Source organism: Heterocephalus glaber, unplaced genomic scaffold (genome assembly GCF_053883595.1).
Source record: "Heterocephalus glaber isolate CG9 unplaced genomic scaffold, H.glaber_assembly_v1.0 deba00001532, whole genome shotgun sequence".
Lineage (NCBI taxonomy): Eukaryota > Metazoa > Chordata > Mammalia > Rodentia > Bathyergidae > Heterocephalus > Heterocephalus glaber.
The window spans coordinates 4090534-4104118 of NW_028258330.1; the positions used below are offsets into that span (position 1 = coordinate 4090534).

The 13585-nt window shown below is 42.2% G+C and overlaps 1 pseudogene; it reads left to right on the top strand.

Annotated features, from left to right (window-relative positions):
- The first annotated feature begins 11109 nt into the window (after window positions 1–11109).
- On the top strand, window positions 11110–12595 carry LOC101723306 (tubulin alpha chain-like; annotated as a pseudogene).
- The last annotated feature ends 990 nt before the right edge of the window (window positions 12596–13585 follow it).

Sequence of the window (13585 nt, forward strand, 5' to 3'; positions counted from 1 at the left end):
CTTTGGACCTTTTCTTCCTATTTTACATTATTGATTATTCATTCTAATCATTAGTACATTTTAGGTATACAATATAATGACATTCATCATTGGAAATTTGCACCTTTACATAGTCTCTCTTGGATCTTATTTTTCACCCTTGCCCAGCCCTCCCTTCAACCCCTCCAGTCCTCCCTATTTACAAAGATTTTGTTCCTATTTTTCCATTTTCTCATATTAATCCTATTCCCTTCTATCCTTTCCCCTAGCCCTCCCACTTCCTTCTCCTTTGCCCCCTTTCTTCCTATTTCACATTACCTATTATACATTTAGTCCTTATTTACACTTTCAGTTTCTCACACCAGAGAAACTATTTGGAATTTATACATGTGTGTCCTATTTATTTCACTTAAGAGTATTGCCTCTATTTGCATCCATTTAGGTATAAATGTCTCTAATTTCTCATTTTTTATGGCTGAGTAGTACTCCATTTTATTTTAAAAAACCCACATTTTCTTTATCCAGTCTCCAGTTGATGGACATTTGGGCTGTTTCCAAGTTTTAGCTATTACAAACTGTGCTGCTCTGAACATGGGCACACATATATCACTGTGGTATGATTCTTTTAATTCTTTGGGGAAGATCCCCAGCAGTGGAACAGCAGGGTCAAATGGGACTTCCAGTCCTAGTTCTTTGAGGTATCTCCATACTGATTTCCACAGTGCTTGCACCAGTCTACACTCCCACCAGCAGTGGAGCAGGGTTCCTCTTTCCCCACAGACCCGCCAGCAATTGTTATTGGTGGATTTCATGATAGCAGCCATTCTTTCTGGAGTGAAGTGGAATCTCAGCGTTATTTTCATTTGCATCTCTCGAATGACCAGTGACGTTGAACATTTTTTCACGTATTTATTTGCTATTTCTATTTCTTTGCCTGAGAAGTGTCTGTTCATTTCAGATGCCGATTTTTGGATTGGGTCTTTAAGTTTGGGAGGTCTGATCTTTTTAAGTTCTTTATAGATTCGAGATAGTAGACCTTTGTCTGAGGAAGAGCAGGTGAAGATTTTTTCCCACATTGTGGGTTGTCTGTTCACACTGCTGGTGGTTTCTCTTGCTATGCAGAAGCCTTTTAATAAGAAGAGATCCCACTTGTTGATTGTGCTAGTTCACGGGCAACTGAGGTTTTGTTCATAAAATCTTTTCCTACACCGATGTCTTCAAGGGTTCTACCTAACCTCTGTCCCAACTGGTTCAGAGTTTCTATTTGAATATTTAGATCTTGAATCCATTTTGATTTTAGTTTAGTGCATGGTGAGAGATACAGGTCTAGTTTTAATCTTTGGCATGTTGAAGCCCAATTTTTCCAGCACCATTTATTAAAGAGGCTATCTGTCCTCCAGTGAGGGTGTTTGGCTCCTTTGTCGAAGATGAGATGGCTGAGTGTGTCTGGTGTTGTTTCTGCATCTTCTAATCTGTTCCACTGGTCCTCAAGTCTGTTTCTTTGCCAGTACCATGCTGTTTTTATCACAGTAGCTTTGTAGTATAGTTGCAGGTTGGGGATGGTGATACCCCTTGCCATGTCTCTGTTACCTAGAATTGCTTTTGCTATTCTGGGTCTCTTCTTGTTCCAAATGAATTTTTGGATTGTTTTCTCAAGGTCTATGAAGTATGCTGCTGGGATCTCAATTGGAATTGCATTAAATCTATATAGCAGTTTTGGAAGTATGGCCATTTTCACTATATTAATCCTTCCTACCCAGGAGCAGGGATGTCTGTCCATTTTCTGATATCATCTTCAATCTCTCTTTTCAGAGTGCCATAGTTTTCAGAGAAGAGGTCTTTGATTTCTTTCATTAGGATGATTCCTAGGTATTTCAGTGTTTTGGATGCTATTGTGAAAGGAATTATTTGCCCTATTTCTCTCTCAGTGAGTCTGTCATTGGTGTAGAGGAAAGCTATTGATTTTTGTGTGTTGACCTTGTAACCAGCTACTTGACTGAATTTGATTATTAAGTCTAGAAGACTTTTGGTGGAGTTCTTGGGGTCTTCTATATAGAGTATCATGTCATCTGCAAATAATGACAATTTGACTTCTTCATTTCCTATCTTTATTCCTTTTATTTCTTTCTCTTGTCTAATTGCCGTGGCTAATGTTTCCAGAACTATATTGAACAAGAGTGGTGAAAGTGGACATCCTTGTCTTGTTCCTGATTTTAGTGTGAAGGATTTCAGTTTTTGACCATTTAGTATGATATTGGCTGTTGGGTTTTCATAGATGGCTTCTATCAGTTTGAGGTAGAGACCATCTATTCCAATGTTTTGTAGGGTTTTTATCATAAATGCATACTAGATTTTGTCAAATGCTTTTTTTGCATCTATGGAGATAATCATATGGTTTCTGTCCTTGGCTCTATTGATATAGTGTATTACATTGATTGGTTTGAGTATATTCAATCATCCCTGCATCCCTGGGATGAATCCCACTTGATCAGGGTGTATGATCTTCTTGATGATCTTCTGCATTCTGTTTGCCAGTATCTTATTAAGGATTTTTGCGTCCATGTTCATTAGTGAGATTGGCCTATAGTTCTCTTTTTCAATTGGGTCTTTCTCTGCTTTGGGGATCAAGGTGATGCTTGCTTCCAGGAATGAATTTGGGAGTATTGCTTCCCTTTCAATTTCATTGAAGAGTTTAAACAGTAGTGGCAACAGTTCCTCTCTAAATGTCTTGTAGAATTCAGCAGTGAAGCCATCAGGGCCCGGGCTTTTCTTAGTTGATAAGTTTTTAATTACATTTTCAATTTCATTGGTTGATATTGGGCTGTTCAGAATTTTTAGGTCTTCTTCATTCAACTTTGGTAATTCATATGTGTCTAGGAATCTGTCCATTTCTTCTGTGTTGTCCATCTTATTGGCGTATAGGTTCTGGAAGTAGGTATTGATGATCCTCTGGATTTCTGCTGGGTCTGTTGTAATTTCACCCTTTTCATTCCCAATTGCATGGATTTGGACCTTTTCTTTCCTTTTTCTGACAAGGTTGGCTAAGGATTTGTCAATTTTGTTGATTCTTTTGAAGAACCAACTCTTGGCTTCATTGATTTTTTTGTGTAATTCTCTTAGTCTCCATTGCATTGATTTCTCCTCTGATCTTTATAATTTCCTCCCTTGTATGAGCTCTGGGGTTGTCCCTTTCTTCTTTTTCTAGAAGCTTGAGGTTCAGCATCAGGTTGTTTAATCGGGCTCATTCTGTTTTCCTAATATGCATATTGACTGCTATGAATTTCCCTCTTAAGACTGCTTTCATTGTGTCCCATAGATTCCAATATGTTGTATTGTCATTAATTTCCTCTGTGACCCATTTGTTATTCAGAAGTGTGTTGTTCAATTTCCACATGTTTATGAAATTTTTTGAGTTTCTTTTGCTATGGATCTCCAATTTCAGCACACTATGGTCTGATAATATACAGGGGATAACTTCAATTCCTTTGCACTGACTTAAACATGTTCTATGTGTGAGTATGTGGTCTATTTTGGAGAATGACCCATGTGCAGCTGAGAAGAATGTGTATTCTGATTTTGTGGGGTGCAAGACTCTGTAAACATCTGTCAAGTTCATTTGTTCAAGAGTTCGATTGAGTTCTAGTATTTCATTACTTATTTTTTGTCTAGGTGACCTATCTATTTGTGACAGTGGGGTGTTGAGGTCCCTCACTACAATTGTATTAGTGCATATATGACTTTTCATGTCTGTTAGTATTTGTTTTATATAGTTGGATGCACTAGGGTTTGGTGCATAGATATTTATGATTGTCATCTCTTTCTCTTGGATTGTTCCCTTTACAAGGATGTAGTGTCCTTCATCTCTCTTAATTAGTGTTGATTTGAGATCTACTTGATCTGCAAAGAGGATAGCTATTCCTGCTTTTTTGGGGGTTCCTGTCACCTGGAGTATTGTTTTCCACCCTTTAACTTTCAGTCTATGAGTTTCATTTTGAATGAAGTGTGTTTCTTGTATGCAGCATATTGTTGAATTTTGCTTCTTGACCCATTCTGCCAGTCTATTTCTTTTGATTGGTGAATTGAGACCATTAACGTTGATGGTTATAACTGAAACATGTTGATTTATCATTGCCATGAGTTTTTCTTTTTGTTGGGTTCTCCCCATTTACATTTAATTTCTTGTCATGCCAGATGGGTTCATTCTGCTTTGCTTCCTGGGGTTGTGATCCTCAATGGCTGTTCCTAAGACATTGTGTGAAATTATTTGGCTGGCTGGTTTGATATTCACAAAGTTCCTAAGGTGCTCTTTGTCATGAAAGTATCTTATTTCTCCATCCATTTTGAAAGATAGTTTTACAGGGTACATCAATCTGGGTTGGAGGCTGTTTTCTTTTAGGGCTTGGAATATGTCACTCCAAGCTCTTCTTACCTTGATGGTTTGTGTTAAGAAGTCTGCTGTGATTCTGATGGGCTTTCCTTTGTATGTGATTTGTTTCTTTTCTCTCACTGCTTGTAGAACTTTGTTCTTCTGTTGAGTTTCTGGAATCTTAACAATTATATGCCTATGTGTAGGGTTTTTTTGATCAAGGGTATTTGGAGTCCTATATGCCTCACTTATCTGTATGTCAAGCTCTTTTCCCCTGCTTGGGAAGTTTTCTGCCATTATTTCTGTGAAGAGTTTTTTATGTCATCTGCACTGTCTCCTGTTTCTTCATTGACTCCAATCAGTCTTATGTTATTCTTCTTTGCATCGTCTAGCAGCTGCTGGATTGATTTCTCATGTTCCCTTGTAATTTTGAAGCAATTTTTCTTTTCCTGGTCACTAATTGCAATCTTATCTTCTATATCTGAAATTCTGTCCTCACATTGGCTCGTTCTGCTGTGTAGACTTTCAATGGAGTTTTTCATGTCCTGGAAATCTATTTGCATCTGTTTTGTGGGTTCCATTTGTTTCTTATGTTGGGACTCCATCATGTTCCTGAGCTCCTCTCTAGATTTATTAATCATGTCTTGCACTAGGGGCACAATTTCTCCTGTTATCTGAGAAATTATTTCTGATTTCATTTTTTCCAGATCCCCTTTTGTTGCCAGTTCAGTGGGTCCAGGTGGTTGAGTATCAGAGTGTTCCATCTCATTTCCCTCTGGGGTTACTGTAGGTGATCTGGAAGTCTGGTTTTGAGACTTATTTACGTGTTTTCTCATTTCAACTGGTGGGGGGGGGGCTGTTTGCGCCTGCACGGATTACCTCCTCTGAGCTGGGAGAGGTGGGACAGGGGCTGGGTGGAGCAGTAGAAATAGTGACCCAAAAGCCCTTTCCTGTGGGCTGGGAGCAGCGGGATGGATGGTGGTCTGGAAGCCCCTTCCTCTGGATCAGGAGAAGTGGGATGGTGGCTCAGAATCCCCTACCTCTGGGCCGGGAGCAGTGGGAAGGATGGTGGCCTGGAAGCCCCTTCCTCTGGGCCAGGAGCAGTGGGACAGAAGGTGGCCCAAAAGCCCTTTCCTCTGGGCTAGGAGCAGTGGGAGGGATGGTGACCGGGAAGCCCCTTCCTCTGGACCAGGACCAGTGGGACGGCAGCTCAGAAGTTCGTACCTGTGGGCCGGGAGCAGCGGGCTCAGTACCATGGTCTGGTGGTCCGGTGTCCTCTGCATCTTTGTAGTGTGGAACCCGGTGGCTGTACAGAGGAGCGGGGGGGGGGGGCGTCCAGTGGATTGGGGCTTGGGCTGATTCGGAATGTTCTGTGCGACTCAGGACCTCGGTAGGGTGTGGGCAGGCCTGCCTATCTGCAGCAGGGTGATTTGGTGTCTTCTGCGTGACTCGGGACCTCGGTAGGGTGTGCACAGACCTGCCTGTCTGCAGCGGGCTGATTCAGCGTGTTCTGCATGACTCGGGACCTCGGTAGGGCATGTGCAGACCTGACTGTCTGCAGCGGGGTGATTTGGCGTCTTCCGTGTGACTCGCGACCTCCTTTTGAAGTGTCATTTTGATAGCAGTAATCATAGCAATTATATAAAACACTGGCTGAAATCACTTCCATAAATATATGCATCACAAGTCTTTGTTTACAATCTCACAAGTGGCTGGCATTTGGGTTACAACTCAAGACTTTGGTCATAAGTTAAAACTAAAATTCTAGGTATAACCCACATTGTTAGTACCTGAGGTTGGTTGTAACTTGAGGGTCCACTGTACAGCTTGTACAGTTTCCACTCTTTAAAAATCAATTGGAGCTTCTTTTATGACCTAGTACATGATCAGTTTTGAAAAAAGCATCTCCATAGTTATCAGAAAAAGGCATATCAAGTACCCTCATGATCCAGATCTGTGCTTAGCATATAGTAGTCAGTCAAAAGTTGTTTATTAGTGATTGCGAATGATCATCAATCAAATGTTAACTCATCTTGTGTTTTTTTCAAAATCTCTATGTCTTTTAGTTTTACTATTCTTTATCTGCTAGCCAGTCTTCTATCAGATCAGTCCTCTGATCTGCCTAGAGAGAGGTACAGCAAGGGATAAAGAGAGAAAGGCAAAGAGACACACTTTCAAATTACATGAGGCGGTCAGGGGATTCAGTTCCAGAGTGGGCAAAGCCAAAGACACTCCAAATAGACACTATTTTTTGGGTGCACATAATAATTGGAGGGAGTATCAGGTGACTCAAAGGGTGTCGGTAATCTTACGCTGATGAGGACATGAGATGGGTAAAGCATTCTTACAGGAGTAGGTGGGACAAGATAGAGGGCTAATAAGGAATCTGTCCTTCCCCTAGGGAAACCTTTCTCTCTTTTTTATTACTACTTGATTCTCAAGGCACCAGGATGTCTTCAGCAGTTGTAATTTTGCCCTGGAGCATCACAGCATCCCCGGACCGTTGAGGCCTCAGTTATGAGCTGAGGCACATGGAGTTGTTTCCGCATACCATAGCTGGCTTGCACGGCAAGAAGACACTAGGCCTCAGACAGCCCTAACCACAATTTATTTATGAAATGGTTTTTTTTTCAGGCTCTCAACAGTCTCCTAGTTTATATCTTGCTTTCTCCCCAACCTCTTTCCTGAATTAAAAAGATTTAAGGCAGATGTGTTAAGATCTTCCATTTCAGTTTGAGTTCTGGCATTTTTCTTTGACTTTCAACCATTTGCACCACAGAATTTTCATGCTGAGTTTCACTGTATATAAATATTTATGTGTACTACAATTTCATCATGGATTGCATTAGTCATCAGAATAATAAATCTCTGTTGCTCCATTCAGTGTGTTTGCCTTGATTTATTGTTTGAAATTTATATCATGATATTGCTTTCTTTACATTTCTATTCACCTAATAAAATTTTGGGGTTATTTTGGTTGGTTTTGTTTGTTTATTTTGTTTTTTGGTGTTTCTGAGACAAGTTCTCACTGTATATCCCAGACTGGCCTTTAACTCGCAATCCTCTTGCCTCAGCCTCCCAGGTGCTGCGATTACAGCCTTGTGCTACCATTCCTGGCCATCCCCTGTATCACTGTTTTCCTTTAGAAGGAACATACATCTTAATCAGATTTTATTTTTAATCTCAACCAATAAATTTTAATTTCTACTATATTGTTTTATACTTTTTGGATTTTATAAAAAGAAATCTATTTTTCCTAAATTCTTTGGTCTTCTTTTATTTTCCTAAATGTTTTTTGGCTATATGTTCTTTCTTTATATGTTCTCCAGTCTTTTGAAAAGAATACTTGTAAGAGTGCTATAAATATGTGATGAATATATAAAATCTTTCTTTCAAGAAGCTTATCATGCTATGAAGAAATAAAGCAGAAGCCAGGTCTGATGATTCTGACCTGTAATCAAACCGCTTTAGGAGGCTGAGGCAGGAGAACCACAAGTTTTAGCATTAGCATGGTTAGCATGGGCACTGGGATTTAGCTCAGTGGTTCCGCTGCCTGCCTTGCAAATACAAGGACCCAAGTTCCATCCCCAGTACCAAAAAAAAAAAAAAAAAAAAAAAAGCATTAGCATGGGCAACTTAATGAACTACCAAGACTTTGTCTCCAAATGAAAATTTGGAAAAGTGCTGGGGCAGTTTGAAGGCCTGGTGTTTATTCCTCAATAACCAGAGGATGGGGAGGGAGAGTGGCTGAGGGTTTACTCTATTGGGTGATCAGAGGAGATCCTCCCGAGAAAGCTGCTCAAACTGAGATGAATGGCAGGGAGCACCCAGACAGGGGCTTCCAGGGAAGAACACTTCAGTCCTGGCAGAAGCACAGCCAGAGCCAAGTCCCCAGGTGGTGTCCGGGAGCAGGGAGAAGGCTGCTGCGGGTAGAGCTAGGGCCTAGGAGAGAACTGGGAAGGCTTTGGGCAGAAAATGCCTTCATTTATTTGCTTTTTAAAATGACTACACAGGATTTCAGGTGGAGATGAGCAAGGAAAGGAAGGAGACAAGGAAAGGGAGGTAGCTTGCACTCACCAGGGGTGGTAGTTTAGAGCTAAAATGCCCCCACCCCATTCTCACATGAATGGAAGGATCATGGGATGCTGTGCTCATCAGTTGATTCACTCATGCATGAGTTCACGGCTGAGTGTGATGTTAGGAGGTGGGGCCTGTTGGAAGTGGTCACTGGGGTGTGACCTGTAAACATAGATTATGGTCCCCAGCTCCTCTTTTCTCTGTCTGCTTCCTGGCTGCCACGAAGTGAGCAACTTCTTTCTGCCAGACCTTTCCACCATGCCATTTCTGTCTTGGAGCTGGCTGACCATGAACTTAAACTGTAAACCAAAATAAACTTCTCCTCCTCTAACTAGTATATGTTGGGCATTTTGTTCCAGTAACCAGAAGTAGCTAAGACATCGGGCAAGCCAAGAGAGGCTGGAGGCTGGAGGAAAGAGGCAGATTGAAGGCATGCCCGGAAGGTAGGACAACTGGGAAGGCACTTTACATGGACTCCTGGAGTACTTTGGAATATATTTTGGATTAACCTTTAGTTTCATTTACTAAGCATCCATAAATTTACTAAGCTTGATTTACAAGAACAAAGAGCTGCTTACAGTATCTGAAAAAATATTGTCTGAGATTGTGAAAAATCAGAAATTGCAGTGAGACAAATGGCATTTAAAAAAATTCTGCGTGCATGTGTGTGTGTGTGTGTGTGTGTGTGTGTGTGTGTGTACATGTGTGCTTTTACCCCAGACCTTCCCTGCATGTTTCAGAAGATGCATCTTCAGGTCACAACACAAGAGGTCCCAGAGAGGAGAAGGAAAGAGAAATCTCACATGCGTGGCAGCAAGGGACCATTTACTAAGGTTTGAGCAGTTCTGAAGGAATGGAAAATGAAGAGTCCTGGCTATTTTTAATTTATTGGAAACTGCCTTCCATGACTGCTAGAATAAAACATGTCTGGCTCTTCTACATCCATTGTGGAATTTGCCCTGCTTTCCACTTCCCTGCTTGCATCCAGGCCTGGCCTCCCTCTTTTCTCTCTCTCTCTTGTCTTTGTTTATACACATTCACTTAAGACAGACATTTGTATCAATGAGTCATTATTGTTAGAGGACATGACTCATGTTTCAAGAATTACTTTTATATTGTCTTCATATTTCCATTCTATTTATAACTGCTATATAGATTTGATTCTGTGTTTCAACTTGTCTCAGTATCTGCTCACTGATCTTTCATATCACATCTATGCCATGCTTAACAACCTCCCCTTTCATCAGCTAGAATACAACTTAAAATAATTTTTCCAAGAGGGATAGGAGGGAGATCAGTTTTTTGAGCATATGTGCTTTTTTGAGAAAAAGCATTCTTTCCTCTTCACACATAAATATGTGTTTGCTTTCTATGGTCAAGGACCTGCAGAGATGGCCCTGGACAGTTCCTCCCACACTGACATGTGCATAGCTGCCACTTTTCCCATCTTACCTCCCCTTGAGTCTAGTCATGCCCTTGGACTTACTTTGACCAATAGGATGTGGCAGAAGTGATGAAGGATTTTGAAGGGCTGGCAGCTACCTTTTGCTTTTTGCCTTGCATGCAATCTTGGGATAGGCTTGAATGATGAGATGCTGTGTGGAGAGAGACAGAGTCCTGAAAATCTTCCAGCCATCTAGTGGTCCTGGCCAAGGGACCTGCCATCTTGGATGCTCCACCACTAGCTGAACTTCCTGTACATGGCCAAGTCACTGACATCAGCTGTCACCACATGGTCCAGAACCACTGGGCAGAGCCCAGCCAACCAACATAACAGGAAAAACACATAATTTAAGCCACTAAGTTTTAGAGTAGTTTATTACACCGTAGACAACAGCTACCATTCTTTTCCAAACTCTGTACAGGCATTGTTTCATTGCTCCTTTGGGTTGGATATGGACTGAGTGTGTTCCCCAGGTCCACATGTTGGAAGCTTGGTCTTCACTCCAGAGATAGGGCAGGGGCTTTAGGGGGTGGGGTACATTGAGAGGTCCTTAGGTTGCTGGGGTGTCCCCTCAAAGGGATTGTGGGACTCTCATCCTGTGGCAGTAAGGCTGTCACTGGACAGGTTCTGAGATGCTCCCCAAAGCAGAGATGGGGAACCTCAACTCACTCCATCCATGGAATAAGTTGTAGGTTCACTGACTTCCATAAAAAAAAAAAAAAGGATTTTCAAGATATATCAGCAAATGGCATGAGGAAGTTTAGTAGGTGGAATTTGAATAGTTCATGCTCAGAGAGAATACAGTGCAGCACTTGAGAGGTATATTATGGCCTAGAGCTGGATGTATTTATGTGAACTTGAGGGGTGTCCTGGGGCAGTCTTAAGACAGGTGATCTAGGGTGTACATTCTTCCTGTCAGGTTGCCCATCTGATGGGCTGTGTTAGAATGCTGTTCTCACAAGTTTGAAACTGTGATCTGCTGCCTGCTGTCTGTAGGAACATAATTTATAGGTCAATAGCACAGGCTTATTGTGTCTTTAAGATCCTTAAGTTTTTTGTTTTGTCTTTGTTGTGAGTTTCCTAGGAGGGAGAAAGGCTTGGATAATTTTTTGTCCTGAAGCTTCAGTTTTTCTTTAAAAAGTACAATTTTGTCCACTACTTTACTTATCTCAACTCTTAGCTTGTCAGAAACTGTAACTGGGACCTGGTGTCTGCTTCTGTCGCTTTGGCCCCCTGACCCGTACCATCATGTGTGAGTTCATCTCCCTCCCCATTGGCCAGGCTGCTGTCCAGATTGGCAATGCCTGCTGGGAGCTCTACTGCCTGGAACATGGTGTCCAGCCTGATGGCCAGATGCCAAGTGACAAGACGCTTGGGGGAGGAGATGACTCCTTCAACACCTTCTTCACTGAGACTGGTGTTGGTAAACATGTGCCCAGGGCAGTGTTTGTAGACCTGGAACTCATGGTTATTGATAGAGATTGCACTGGTGTTGCCCTTAGCAGCCTATTAGAGGCTAGGAAGATGCTGCCAATAACTATTTCCATGGGCACTACACCATTGGCAAGGAGATCACTGACCTCGTCTTGGACTGAATTTGGAAACTGGCTGACTGGTGCACAGATCTACAGGGCTTCTTGGTTTTCACAGATTTGGTGAGGGGAACTGGCTCTGGGTTCTCTTTCCTGATGATGGAACATCTCTCTGTCAACTATGGCAAGAAGTCCAAGCTGGAGTTCTCCATTTACCCAGCCCCCTCAAGGTTTCCACAGCTGTAGCTGAGCCCTACAACTCCATCCTCACCACCCATACCACCCTGGAGCACTCTGATCGTGCCTTCATGGATGACACTGAGGCCATCTGTGGCATCTACCATAGAAGCTTCGAGACTGACCACCCAACCTACACTAACCTTAACCATCTTATGAACAAGATTGTGTCTTCCATCACTGCTTCCCTCAGATTTGATGGAGCCCTAAATATTGATCTGACAGAATTCCAGACCAGCATGGTACCCTGTCCTCATAGCTGCTTCCCTCCAGCCACATCATCTCTGCTGAGAAAGCCTATCAAGAATAGCTTTCTGCATCAGAGATCACAAATGCTTGCTTTGAGCCAGCCAATCAGATGGTGAAGTGTGACCCTCACCATGGTAAATACATGGCTTGCTGCCTGTTGTACCATGGTTATGTGGTCCTCAAAGACGTCGATGCTGCCATTGCTACCACCAAGACCAAGCACAGTATCCAGTTTGTGGACTGGTGTCCCATTGGCTTCAAGGGTGGCATTAATTACCAGCTTTCCACTGTGGTGACTGGTGGAGACCTGGCCAAGGTACAGCAGGCTGTGTGCTTGATGAGTGACACTACAGCCGTTGCTGAGGCCTGGGCTCATCTGGACCACGGGCTTGATCTGACATATTCCAAGTGGGCCTTTGTCCTTTGTTCATGGTAGATGGATAAGGGGTTGGAAGAAGGGGAGTTTTCCGAGGCCCAGGAAGACATGGCTGCCCTAGAGGAGGATTATGAGGAGGTTGATGTGGTTGCTGTTGAAGGAGAGAATGAGGAAGAAGGAGAGGAATACTAGTTACCCATTGCTTTCTGCCCTGTAGCACACCACACTTCCAGAACCTCAGCTTCATTATAGCTGTCAAGCATTGAGTTTTCCTGGTTAGATCATTTTTGCTTGATCATGTCTATGATCTTCTGTGATCCTGTCTCTTTTCCACATGTACCTCTGTGATTTTTTTTGTCATGTCCCAAAGTAAAGGCAATACATTTTTCTTTGTCACCTTTTAACCTATCTTTATTTTTTTCTATCCTACTTCAAGGTGAGCAGTTTTTGTTTTGTTTTGTTCTGTAGTACTGCAGATCAATGCTAGGCAAGCCCTCTAGCACTGAGCTACATTTTAAGCCTTTGTTTAAATTTTTAAAAATATTTTGAGATATGGTCTCATTGAGTTTCCCAGACTGACCTCAAACATGCAATCCTTCTCCCTCAGCCTTTGGAATGGCTAACATTACAAGAGTGCACCACCACACCCAACTGAGATAAGCAGTTTTGTTTCACCATGGGCTTCCATCATGATGTGCTACCTCTCCACAGGCCCAGAGAAAATGCGCCCCCCCCCCCAATCTGGAACTGGAACTTCTAGAATTTTGAGCTGAAAGAAACCTTTGTTTTCCTGCATAAGGTAATTATCTCAGGTATCTTGTCACAGTGATGGAACATTCCAGATGATCTTTCTCTCTCGCATGTAGCCTGCCATGGATCCATCTGCCATGATGTTTTGTAGCTAAGGGCGCCCTTGCCAGCGCCAAGCAGAGGTCAGCACCACATTCCTGGATCTCCAAAACTGTGAGCTAAATAAACCTTCTTTTCTTATAAAGTATCCAGACTCAGGCATCTCCTGATAACAACTGAAAAGAGACCAATCCAGTCCTTCTCTCATATTTAATCTTAATGAGAAGCCTAGTTTCAGCTTGATTTGCTTTACCTCATTGTAATAGACACTGCTTTTAAGTTCTTTAAGAATTTGTCTTCATCTTCGGAATCTAAGCAGTTTTCCATGACATGTTCTCATATATTTTCATTTATTTGGTATTCAACATAATCAAATCTTTTGGTAAAGAGCCACGGTACCAGACAGGGAGGGATCTGTGTAGATGGGAAGGGGCTCTGGGGACAGGAGGGTGTGGGGAAGAGGGGAGTGATATGAT